This window comes from Mauremys reevesii, linkage group 4 (genome assembly GCF_016161935.1).
Source record: "Mauremys reevesii isolate NIE-2019 linkage group 4, ASM1616193v1, whole genome shotgun sequence".
Classification (NCBI taxonomy): Eukaryota; Metazoa; Chordata; order Testudines; family Geoemydidae; genus Mauremys; species Mauremys reevesii.
The window spans coordinates 87,701,519-87,715,056 of NC_052626.1; the positions used below are offsets into that span (position 1 = coordinate 87,701,519).

Genomic DNA, 13,538 nt, shown 5'->3' on the forward strand with positions numbered 1-13,538 from the left:
TGTTCCTGTACTTTTGGGGAATGGCTTCAGTAGAAAATTGGAAATTTTTATCCTTTAACTCTTTTTACATTTGCATAAATCCAACTGGTAACTAGAAATTCAGGCTCTTAGTATCGAGAGCTCATACAGTTTGTTGTGAATCTTCTATAAAAGTTCTCTGGCTTGGTATATAATCATGTAGAGTTATGATACAGTAATCTGAATTAAACCTGAGTGCTCACAAGATTTAAAATGTGTTGAGTAGTCTTAGAGTGGCTTGCTATTGCCAATGAACGAATTGCTATTGATTGAGTATCTTGCTGGAGTCAGAGGACCAGATTCAGAGGTCAGTTATATCAGAATCAGTCCAGTGTAACACTGTTGGCTTTAGTAAATTGACACTGGTATAACTGAGTTCTGAATCTGGCACATTTTTGTCTCTGACTAAACTCAATGTGTTTTGTTCTAAGAAATTTCCAGGCTTCATTTTTTCCCTGACATTTACATTTATGTTTACAGATCTGGATTCACTAGGTGTACATATACTGCTGACCTAGAGACTAAGGTAATTATTTTTTAACCTGAATGTATTCATTTTCATTATGGTAGTCTAAATATTGACTAGTTGTTTATCTCCAGAAAAAGTCCAATTACTTTTCAATTTTAGCTCACAGATAATTTAAGAGGTGTGGGGTTTTTTTTTGTTTGGTTTGGTTTTTTTGGGAAGCTTTCTCAGGAGCCTCTTACTGTGTACAATTCAAATGTTACTTTTTTCTCAGATGTGCAGCAGCCCTTCAATCTGGGAAATAATGCAGAAGAAATGTCTTGTTGTCTGGGACTCAGGAGACTTTGTCAATTCCTGGCTCTGCCACAGATTTCCTGAATTACACTGGACAAGTCACTTAATCCTTCTCTGTTGCTTCCCTATCTCTAAAGTGGAAGTAATAATGCTCCCCATCCCACATGGATGGTGTGAGGTTAAATGTGCTTAATTGATGCCATGATGATGGAAGTCAAGATGATCCCCACAGGCCAAAATATAGCCAGAGAATCACCATATTGTGATCTGCTCTACTGTAAAAGGTTCTTTCTGACTTGATAAATAGTAATAAACATGAGGTGAAAATTCTAGTCAAGCAAGGCAATTTGTAGTGTTCATAAGTGTTAACAGGTCAAAATAAACTTTAGGGGGAGTCTAATCTTAACTTGACCTGTTAATGAGTGACCAGACAGCAAATGTGAAAAATCAGGACAGGAGGTGGGGGGGTAATAGGAGCTTATATAAAAAAAGACCCCAAAATCGGGACATCTGGTCACCCTACCTGCTAACATGTGAAAACTACAAGGTGACCTGTCAACACTTGGGTTTTACCTCTTGTTAGTTAACATGTATTGCTAACACATGCTGGAACTCACTTTTTTCCTAGTGAAGACAAGACAAAACAGTAATGAAACCACAGTCAAGCTGTCCTGCAGTAGCTCAAGAGCATAGGTACCAACCTCAGGCAGACTGTTAGGAAACAGGGCACAACCCCCAAATTGGTTAAGTTCTACCTTTAGATTTCACCAGCCAATATCAAGTGTAAACTCCTCAGGCTCTGTAACAGCCTTAACATGGTTAAGATTGCAATACTCCTTTTTGCCTTTGGAAAACCTTCCAATGCAATGTTACATTTCTTCCCAATAAAATCAACATTTGGTGCTGTCACCTTTTTATCACTAACAGCTGATTGTTTGGAGCTAAGCCTCATTCTTATAAACAACCAAATAATCTTTTATGCTAAAAGATAAGTTGCGTAATACTCGAAAATTATAGAGGTTGGGGAGGGGTTTTATTGGTGTGTGTGTGTCGGGAGGGGAGGAAATTGGCTTAAAATTACATTAGAGACAAAATTTGCATAAAACTACTATCTGGGTGATATAAAAAACATTTCTATTGTACTTAATTCAGGCTGCTCTAGGTGGTTTCATTTGTGTGTATTAATATAGCAGTTGGCCATCTATATATAGAAGCATGTTTACAGGTTGGATTTCCATAAATTATTTTTAGAAAATCTATTTACATAACTAGGAAATATAAAGATCAAATGGCCCTGAGATTGTTGATATATGGTTTGTCAAATCTGCCTGCTATGAATGGAATTTCCCAAACTTCTTTTCCTGTTACAGATGCTAAACTTAGATTGTGAGGGAGCATGTCATTCTTAAGTGTGGTGCTTGGTTACTTCTTTGTTCAGTCCCCAAAGTGGGGCCAATATTGCTTGTTTTAATTTAATACATTTTTTTTGTAGCAAACAAACGTGGTAAATGGGTGAGCAATTCTCAGTTAGGTCTGCTACATAGTGCAGGGTAGGTAGGGGCTATCCTTCTGGAAAAGTTGAGTTCAGTTCAAAATTCAGGCCAGTTAATTTATTTAAACTCACCAATTAGTACTAACTAGTAAGATGCTGTAAGATTTGGCCAGTTTATTCTTCAGTATTGCTGGACTCATTTTAGTTTCTTGATTATTTTTTTTCTATTGACCTAGAAGAGCTTGAAACTGACAGAGGATAGATAGTTGCAATTAAGTTCTAACTTGTTCCTGTGTATAGCCAGCAGGCAAAGTCCCTGTTTCCTATGAGCAACTTATGGAAGGCAATTAGCCGTTTTTTATTATGAAAATCTACTATTTTTTGGGGGGGGGAGGGTTAAACCTATATAGATAACTCCTCAGTTGGTATACCAACAATAACACCAATTGTGCTTACAAAGTGTTAATATTTTTCAACCAAACTTGCTGTTTCAAAGTATCAGAGGGGTAGCTGTGTTAGTCTGGATCTGTAAAAGCAGCAAAGACGAAGTGGGTATTCATCCACGAAAGCTCATGCTCCAATACGTCTGTTAGTCTATAAGGTGCCACAGGACTCTTTGCTGTTTCAAAGTAATATCTCTAGGGTCTATTTTGTCAGGTAAAGTTGAATTACAAATTCCATGTGGCTTAGTGCAAACTATCTTTAATGGAGCTAGATCCTGCATTAGAATCATAGAATATCAGGATTGGAAGGGACCTCAGGAGGTCATCTAGTCCAACCCCCTGCTCAAAGCAGGACCAATTCCCAATTAAATCATCCCAGCCAGGGCTTTGTCTATCCTGACCTTAAAAACATCTAAGAGAGGGGATTCCACCACCTCCCTAGGATGTGTGCCTTACACTCCCACTGGAATCAGTTGAGTCTGAGTGTGATCAGCATCTAAGGGAGTGCTCTGCATTTTGCAGAATTATTGAGTTTACCTGACATTTATGCATGCCTGATTGTACTGCGATTTCCATGTGGCAATCATAATGCTTACATCAAATTAAATTTTGGCTAATTAGTTTTGGGAAAGAAGGAGTAAAATCTTAACATGATAACTTCCACAGTATAGAAAGAATTAAAAGCCTTTTTCATTGGCCTACATTTCTGGAAACGGCTACATCCTTGCTGTGTGTGAGAGGATGATGATGATTTGTTCCAGTATCTTTTAGGTATAGACATTAGGTCGACTGGTCTAATTCCCTGGGTCCTGTTTGTTCCCCTTTATCTAAGATAGGTACCATGTTTACCCATCTCCAGCCCTCTGGGATCTCACCCATCATTTATGAATTCTCAAAGATAATAGTTCTGTGTTCCAAGATTGCTTCAGCTAGTTCCTTAACTACCCTAGGATGAATTTCATCAGGCCCTGAAGACTTGAATGATATTCAGTGTATTTTTGGTTGTGTTTTTTTCTTTTTAAAGCCTTGGCTCTTGGAGTCATGTAAATATGAGAAGTTCAGCTTTCTTTTTTTTTTTTCTGGTTTTAAAAGTTTCTTGCCATCATGAGTGAGAACCTTAAAATTGTGATCCCTAAAGACTCAAACACCCAAATCTCATGACTTCTGGGGCTTACTTATGACTTTGGGTCCCTTGGGGTTGGCTGTATTGAAAGAGGAGGAAGACTACTGAGGAAGAAAAGTAAGAGCTCACAGAGTTGGCTGGGGGCTGAGCTGCTTCCTAGCTAGCTCAGCTCTGCGCGATCAAAAAGTTACAGTGCTAAGCTTTACAGTCCTCTGTTTACATTAAGAGCAGGAGACCCCCACTGGAATTTGCTGCCTCTTAGATCTGCCCAGGCTTTAATTACCATTAATGAAAACATGGATTATTGTACATCATTATTAGGAAAGTGCTGTTCCATAGAATAAAAGATCTGCTGGTTAAAAATAGAATCCCTATTCCTTTACAATGTGCTGTCATCTATCTGAATCACTATGAAAGTTCCACCTAGTCCAGCATAGTTAATTTGTATTTTAGGGTCCAAATAGATATTAAATAGGACATAGAGAATAGAACAGTGAGCTGGAGATTTGATATTCTCTAGCATGCTGAAGAACAGTAAAAATGATCTTATTTAAAAAAAATGCAAAAGGAATATTTTTCTACCTGAAAGGAAATGTCCTGCAAGTGACTGAACAGTTGGAGACCTTTAAAAGCTTAATATGCTCTAGGGTTTGGTTCTATGTTAGATATTGTACAATAGTAATGGGGGAAATTGAGAACAATGTACAGTGCACTGTAATAGCATTTATAGTGTAAACTCACTTATGTGAAGGTCTTAGACATCTGAATCCTTCAGATAAACAAGGTTTTTGGATGGGAAGATGAGCTGCTGAGAAATGTTAAGAGGGTTATCCCTCCCCCCACACATTAACACTTTTTTTTTTAACAAGTGTTATCAGCATGGACGCATGTCCTCTGGAATCATGGCCAAAGCATGAAGAGGCCTACAAATCTTTAGTGAAGCTGGCACATAAATATCTTGCGACACCAGCTACAACAGTGAACGCCTTGTGAAGGTGTTAAGAAGTGGGCAGCATTATCTGCTCTGGAGGAAAATTCCTTCCCAACTCCAAATATGGCGATCAGCTAAACCCTGAGCATGTGGGCAAGACTCACCAGCCAGACACCCAGCAAATAATTCTCTGTAGTAACTCAGATCCCACCCCATCTAACATCCCGTCACAGGCCATTGGGCATATTTACCACTAATAGTCAAAGATCAATTAATTGCCAAAATTAGGCTATCCCATCATACCATCCCCTCCATAAACTTATCAAGCTTAGTCTTGAAGCCAGATATGTCTCTTGCCCCCACTACTCCCCTTGGAAGGCTGTTCCAGAACTTCACTCCTCTGATGATTAGAAACCTTTGTCATATTCAAGTCTAAACTTCCTGATGGCCAGTTTACATCCATTAGTTCTTGTGTCCTCATTGGTACTGAGCTTAAATAATTCCTCTCCCTCCCTGGTATTTATCCCTCTCATATTTATAGAGAGCAATCAAAACACAGATTTTTCATTCCTCAGATCATCCTAGTAACCCTTCTCTGTACCTGTTCCAGTTTGAATTCATCCTTCTTAAACATAGGAGACTAGAACTGCACACACTATTCTAGATGAGGTCTCACCAGTGCCTTGTATAATGGTACTAACACCTCTATATCTCTACTGGAAATACCTCGCCTAATGCATCCCAAGACTGCATGAGCTTTTTTCAGGGCCATATCACATTGGTGGTTCATAGTCATCCTGTGATCAACCAATACTCCGAGGTCATTCTCCTCCTCTGTTACTTCCAACTAATGAGTCTCCAGCTTATAACAAAAATTCTTGTCATTAATCCCTAAATGCATGATCTTGCACTTCTCACTATTAAATTTCATCCTATTAACATAAGAACATAAGAACATAAGAAAGGCCGTACCGGGTCAGACCAAAGGTCCATCTAGCCCAGTATCTGTCTACCGACAGTGGCCAATGCCAGGTGCCCCTGAGGCAGTGAATCTAACAGGCAATGATCAAGTGATCTCTCTCCTGCCATCCATCTCCATCCTCTGACGAACAGAGGCTAGGGACACCATTCTTACCCATCCTGGCTAATAGCCATTTATGGACTTAGCCACCATGAATTTATCCAGTCCCCTTTTAAACATTGTTATAGTCCTAGCCTTCACAACCTCCTCAGGTAAGGAGTTCCACAAGTTGACTGTGCTCTGCGTGAAGAAGAACTTCCTTTTATTTGTTTTAAACCTGCTGCCTATTAATTTCATTTGGTGACCCCTAGTTCTTGTATTATGGGAATAAGTAAATAACTTTTCCTTATCCACTTTCTCAACATCACTCATGATTTTATATACCTCTATCATGTCCCCCCTTAGTCTTCTCTTTTCCAAACTGAAGAGTCCTAGCCTCTTTAATCTTTCCTCATATGGGACCCTCTCTAAACCCCTAATCATTTTAGTTGCTCTTTTCTGAACCTTTTCTAGTGCTAGAATATCTTTTTTGAGGTGAGGAGACCACATCTGTACACAGTATTCGAGATGTGGGCGTACCATGGATTTATATAAGGGCAATAATATATTCTCAGTCTGATTCTCTATCCCCTTTTTAATGATTCCTAACATCCTGTTTGCTTTTTTGACCACCTCTGCACACTGCGTGGACATCTTCAGAGAACTATCCACGATGACTCCAAGATCTTTTTCCTGACTCGTTGTAGCTAAAGAACTGTGAGAAGTTTTCTGTGTAGATAATACAATATGTAGACTGGCGTCTCTTAAGTGAGAAAAACAAGATATCAGGATGACCCATGTATAAACAAAATGCAGCTGTTGCTTATTATTGTCTGTAACAAAAGTATAAATGCTGCTGTAATTGTTTACCTGTTGAGAGACCTGTCTAGGAAGGGGAGACCCTATGTCCTAGTGCGCTCTCTCCCTGTTGTAGCTGCTAAACAGAATAAAGTATCTGACTCTGCTGCACGCAAACAAAAAGCGAGAACTGAGTTTTTCTCCGACAGTCCTCATTAGCCTCATTAAAGACTGGGGCAAAGTATGTTTAGATATTGTGCCATGCCTAGATTGTCCTTAACCTCCAGTCTTGTGCATGTCTATTGATTTACAAGGTTTCTTCCACTTGTCATCTGTGAAACAAAAGTAACAAGAAGGATGTCCAGTAAAAATTATACATAATTAACAGATGTCAGTTCCCAATAGCCCCTTTATCTTGCAAGGAAATGGCATGTCTCTTACCATAAACCCTGAGTGATATTGTTCATTTACATAATAAACAGTCTATACTTCATCATTTGTTTCATTCTGTTTGTTATTCTTTAGGGGACTCTGAAATAGCAAGCCCTCTGCCACCCATGCTGCTGTTACTCTGTACAGTCCCATCATGCAGAGACAAAGCAGCCTTCTCCCTCTTTCTCCTTTAAAAGTGAATATGCCCAGTTACAAGTCTCTGAGATGTCTGTGTAGTTGTGTAATTTCCCACCATCACCAGTGGGTGCCTCTCTTGGTACTACTTATTTGGAACCTAAAATGTGGGATAGAGGTTGAGTAAAGCAGGGAGAACAAAAACAGATTGTAGTTGATGTGCTGAGCTTTTTATAGGTTTATTTAGAAGCAGGGAGGAGAAAATATAATAAATGTAGTTTATCTAGCTCCCTTAAATAGTGAGACATTTTATTCGCCAATATTACAGTTGGATCCCAGTTTATAGCCTAGCTGCTAAATGATTAATGTTTGTTACTCTACATACTGTACTATGTTAGAATTAAGACTACATTTCTCACTTTGTTCAAAGAATGACTTTGCTTTTGTACACAGATATCTTGCTGCAAACACTTGGACAAAGGACTGAGTATTGTAACCCAAGGAACATCATTGTGGCATAACTAACTTCCACATGTCAACTGTCAGCTCCCGGCTGATGAGTTGCTGTGTGAAATATACTTGTTTTCATTGGTAGTGATTAGCCCCTCCCAGCTGGACCAATGTGTAATGAAATGTGAATTAGAGCTGTTAAAACAAAGTTGAGACCAGTTCTTAGCAGACATACAGATGTCTCCACTTATCCTGTTTGTTTCTGTAGAAGCTACACAGAAATGCCATAATTCTGCTGTCACTCTAAATAGAGGGGAACTTCTTAAAGGAATAACTTTTTATCCTTACGGAGAGATAAATAACTCAGAAAATGTTTCAGAGCTGGCACACAACTTACTGGATATAGTAGGTGTCAGTTTTTGAAAAGTGGATTTTTATTTTTTTTATAATAGGATTTCTAGAAACATTGAAAACATTTTTTTCTTTTCAAATTGTTAAACTTGCAACTTCAAGAAAGTTGAATTTGGCTTTCTTATTCTTTTTTTTTTTTTTTTGGGCAGGGGGGGAGGTATAATTTATTGTTTTTAAATTGAGAGCTTTAACTGAGATTTTGCAATGTCAGCTGTGGTAGTTGAACTGGATAATCTTTCTCCAGAAGACACTGAGAGTGAAAATAATGCCAAGTCCGTTTTTAGTAAAGCCAAATCCAGTGAACTACATGTTGATTGCTTCAGTCTTAAACTTCACTGCTCACACTCTTCACCTGCTGGTAAGCTTCAGTTTTACTGTTTGTTTCCCCCCCCCCCCTCTCTCTTCTTCTCCCCTCCCACCCTCCAGGCTGTATTTATTTATGCATGTAATATGTGGAATGAACTATAATATCTAATATGAAGAATATTTTTCACAGGGTCTTGTAATCAGCAGGTATGAGTCTGAGTTCTTGTTTTAGTTAACGTGTTGCTGTCAGGTGTACTTGTAAAATAGGGTAGATCAGGCGCTAATTGTTTAAAAACATAAGGGGATAGAAGAAATCTATCTCCGAAGATCTGACCTACAGAGGCTGCAGTTCAGAGAAGGAGGGGAAACGGTGTCCGTCACCTTTGCATCACCTGGAATATGGGCTGCTGAAGGGAATGAAACAGCCTTGACACAAGACAATAGCTTTTCCTGAGCTGTTTATGGGCTGTACTGCAGCCCAGAATCTCCTTCGCACCAAGAGCTATGACTACTTGCCTGCCCTTTCCCAGAAAGTCTCCACTATAGCAGAGCTTTCAAGGGAAGATACACTTACAGTGGTTCTACATTGCTCCTGTACATGGGGAAATTCTCTCCTGGCCTATTGTGGCTCATTGATAGGTTTTGTATGCTGCCTGAGAAGCACATAGGGTTGAAATAGATCCCATGAAATGTGAACAAAACTATCAGCGAGTTTGAAATTTTTATTTCCTTGAAAATTCACTTGGCTGTGTCAAAATACAGCTTTATAGAATACCACTAACACATTCAAGGCTGTATCTGTAATTTAGATCTGTTGAAACATCTCCCTTATGCCCTTTAATACCTTCCAATTTATTCAAATGACTCTCATCTAAGAAATACACTTAAATATGCTGTCTTCCTGTGGGCTACACCACAGTTTTCATTGTGTATCTTACCTCATGTAACTCACTGGACTATGTTTCCACCTGCTCTATAATCACTAGTAGCACAGAAAACCAACTAGTTAAGCATATAGCAGCTGAATGTGAACATGGAGATGTTTTATCTTGGGGAGGGGCGGGGGCTGGGGAAGCAATCCCAACCAGACAGTGTAATTTTGACTTCACAAAAGCAGGTGAATAAGTAAACAAGACGGTCACTAGAAGTATTTTCTTAGCAATGAACCTCCTGGAAGTTTGTGTAATTATCACTTTAAACATTCTAATTTTAGTAAATATTGTCACATAATAGCCAGAATTAGCACAGTATGAATACATATAAAGTGATGTTATCTAATCCCTTACAAGCAAACTGATTTGCTTGCTCCACATTTGGCATGCCCTTAGTAATAGTTATTTCCTAACTATTTCATTTTCAGTCTAGATGAAAATATCAGTAAGGCCTAAATCTTGAAAAGAGCGGTAATCCCTTTGACTTCAGTGGGGCTACTTGGGTGTGTAAATTTTAAAACACACACATAAGCCTCCGCAGGATTGGAATCCAGTGTTCATTTCCTGCACTAGGCAATTTTACATTGCAATATTTTTAAGTGTGCAATATCATATGATGGAACAGCTCATGTTGGCCTAACTACTACTTTTCCTAACATGAAACAAGAACACTCTGGTTGAGTAAGGTAATTCGGCAGGTGTTTAAGTACCTTGATGAACTTGGGCCTCTGAGGGTGATACTGTCTCTCAACCCATTTCTTTCCCAAATGTTGAAGGAAAAAGACAGGTCTTGCAGCCAGGGCCGGCTCCAGGTCCCAGCACGCCAACCGCGTGCTTGGGGCGGCATGCCGCGGGGGGCGCTCTGCTGGTCGCCGCGGGGGGCACTCTGGCGGTCGCTGTCTGCAGATGCCACGGCTCCGGCGACTGCCAGAGTGCCCCCCGCGGCGTGCCGCCGTGCTTGGGGCGGCGAAATTGCTAGAGCCGCCCCTGCTTGCAGCATGTCTAGATGGCTAGTAAATGCTGATCTGGAGAAGTTAAGGGGTCTTCTAAGAGACCATACTGCTAGTAAATCCCTCTCACTTAAATCAAAGAAGCTCCAGCACGAGTGCTCCTGACTGAAAGAGTGGTAGTATGAGAGAACCAAGCTGGGGTGAGGTAATATCTTTTACAGAACGAACTTCTGCTAGAGAGAGAGAGACTTAAGAGCTGCATGGAGCTCTTCTTCAGGTCTGGAAAAAGTAATCAGAGTATCATAGCTAAATACAAGGTGTGACAGGCATAAAAGCTTAAGGTATGTTTCAGGAGACCAGTTAAAGTGAAGTGGGCAATTAACACCAATGCTGTCATAGGACAAAGGAGGGTTAATAGGTTACAAATTGTTGTAACAAGCCATTGATTATTGGTGTCTAGCAGTTATGAATTAAGTTCCCAGGCTCATCTTTCGAAGCTGTTGTGTAGTTTTCCTTTAGTAAGAGGACTGTGAGGTTAGATAAAGAGTGATCACTTTGTGAAAAGTGTTTGCCAACGGTGATATGGTGTTTTTGTCTTATCATTTTCCTGTGTGAATTCACTCGAAAGCATAGTGATTATTCAGTTTTACCCACATAGCTGCTGTTGGGGCATTGGGTGCACTGGATGTTTTACATCACATGTTGTGATAGGCATGTGTAGTGCCCATGGATCTTGGAAGGTGTGTTGGAATTTTGGTATTGATCATCATAGCAATAGGGGTATGTCTGTGAGTTTTGCAGCTGTTCAGGAAGGATCTGGTGCTGTTTTGAGTTGGTGGGTCCTGGTCTGTGCAGAAGGGTTTCCAACTGTCTAATCCACTCAAACCTAAACACCTTTGCTCCACCTCCTGCCCTGCCCCTTCTCCAAGGCCCCACCGCATTCACTGTATCCCCCCTCCCCCCCATCGCTTGCTCTCCTCCACCCTCACTTACTTTCACTGGACTGGGGCAGGGGGTTGGGATTCAGGAAGGGGTGCAGGCTCTGGGAGGGAGTTTGGGTGCACGCGGTGGCTCAGGGCTGGGACAGGGGGTTAGGGTGCAGAAGGGGCTTTGGGGTGTGGGCTCTGGGAGGGGGGACTGGGGCAGGGTGCTGGGGTAGGGGGTTGGGGTGCAGGGCAGGGGGTTGGCTCCAGGAGAGAGGGGATAAGGAGTACGGGATCTGGTGGTGTGACATTTACCTCCAGCGGCTCTTAGTCAGTGGTGCAGCAGAGCTAATGCAGGCTCCTTGCCTACCCTGGCTCCATGCCACTCCCGGAAGTGGCCAGCATGTTCCTGCAGCCCCAGGGCAGGGGCAGGGAGTTTAGTGTGCTGCCTGTCTGCAGATGCCATCCCGCAGCTCCCATTGACTGCATTTCCCAGCCAATGGGGGCTATGGAGTCGGCGCTCGGGGTGGGGGCAGCACGCAGTGGGGCAGCATGCACCCGGAGTCTTCCAGAATCAGGCTCTATCTCCCGGAGACTACTGAACCCAAAACCGGAGATTTTAGGCCTCTAAAAGTCTGTAGCCCCTCCCGCCCCCCTCCCCCGGGGCCATAGGGATATGCCAGCCGCTTCCGCAAACAGAGCAGAGCTAGGGCAGGTAGGGAGTCTGTCTTATCCCCGTTGTGCTCACAGACTTTTAGTGGCCTAAAATCTCCTGTTTTGGCTTCAGTAGTCTCCGGGAGATAGAGCCAGATTCTGGGAGACTCCTGGTGAAACCGGGAGGGTTGGCAACTCTACTGTGGAGAGCTTGTTGATGTTGGGGGAGGGTTTGTTTGAAGCCCAGAAGAGGGGGTTCATGAAATATTGTTCAGGGTGTTGTCGCTCTTAAGTATGAATTGTAATTCTTTGATATGCTGTAAGGGTTCCAATGTTTGGTAGGTGACACATAGGGGTGTGCGGTCAGTGTCCCCACCACCACTCCATATTGAAGCAGGTTCTCTCAGAGTATTTGGGTGGCCTGTTCCATGATTCTGTTTACTGCTCTGGTGGAGTGTCCTTGATTGGTGAAGGTGGCTTTAAGCGTGACAAGGTTTCTATCCCAGACTTCCTCATCAGAGCATATTCTGTAGTATCTGAATGCCTGGCTGTAGATAACAGATTCTTGGTGCGTCTGCAGTGGTTACTGGATTTCTGGAGGTAAATGTGGTAAAATGGCATGTGGGGGGAAAATGGAGTGTGGGGGAACATGGGCAGTACAGCAAAAAATAAAATGACAGTTCAATTTTTTTCTTGTGAGATATATCCATCCAAAATTACTGATTTTATTCATGTCACAATATTTTTGTATGAATCAGTTATGCATGAGTTCCTAATGCTTAAAAGTAGGAAATAACTTTAGCTACTGTGCAGTCCTTGTTGACAAACCTTGTCATTTCAAGGATGACCTTTGTGCATCATTGGAAGAGTCAATAAGTGCTGCTACTTATCTTGGGGACCAACACAGCTACAACACAACTTATCAATAACTTTCTTATTTTTATTTTTGAAGAGTGGTGACAGTAATGCAATTAAAATCTCAAAAAGTCTTAGCCTTTTAAAATTGCTTTGTTTTGATATTTATTTGACCAATATTTCAAAGAAGCAAACCTTCCGTTACGAATGTTAGCATGAGTTGGCTGAAGTCTGAATGAAACTCTGTTTTAAAAAAAAAAAATCTTTGGCTTCCACTATATTGTTTCCTAAGAAACTTACACACACTCAGCAATGGCCATTGATAAAAATAGATCTATTTTGGCTACAGTAAAATAACAGATCTGTTTTCTTAACACACAGGCTATTTCCAGGCAACCCAGATTAATACTCTGATGCAAATTATCAAAACCCTGACAGGAACAGTCTTTAAGCATAATGCCAAATTTTCCAGATATGTACAGTAAATAACCTGAAAATCTTTGAATCTGGGGGGAAAAAACATATTTGGACTTCAATCTTGCATTTGGATCTGCTAGTGCTGACCTCTGCACTCATACACTTACAGTGGGATGACACATGGATACAGGGGTCTGCCTTAGTAGATCCTGAAGCAGGATTGGATTGGAGCCTTGCAGTCCTACTCACAATCTTGCTCACTTTTCTTCTTCAATGGATTCAGGAAGAAAAGTTGAATTACTTCACAAAGCACCAGTAAGTACAAACATATAACATGCACTAGGCGTATGTTGGTAAAAAACCAATTATGGACATAGAACTAACATTAAACCCAGCATAGATTACATTTATTTCTCCTGTATGTTTGTGACATGTTGCCCCTATATTC

General features: G+C 41.0%; 1 protein-coding gene across 3 annotated transcripts in view; it reads left to right on the forward strand.

Moving 5' to 3' along the window:
* Positions 1-13,538, forward strand: part of ANO3 (anoctamin 3) — a 421,744-nt gene that overhangs the window by 49,884 nt on the left and 358,322 nt on the right. For all 3 annotated transcript variants that reach the window (XM_039536552.1, XM_039536545.1, XM_039536546.1), the window contains exon 2: positions 499-544. The gene's annotated coding sequence lies outside the window, so the exon portion shown is untranslated. The remainder of the gene's footprint in view (positions 1-498; positions 545-13,538) is intronic.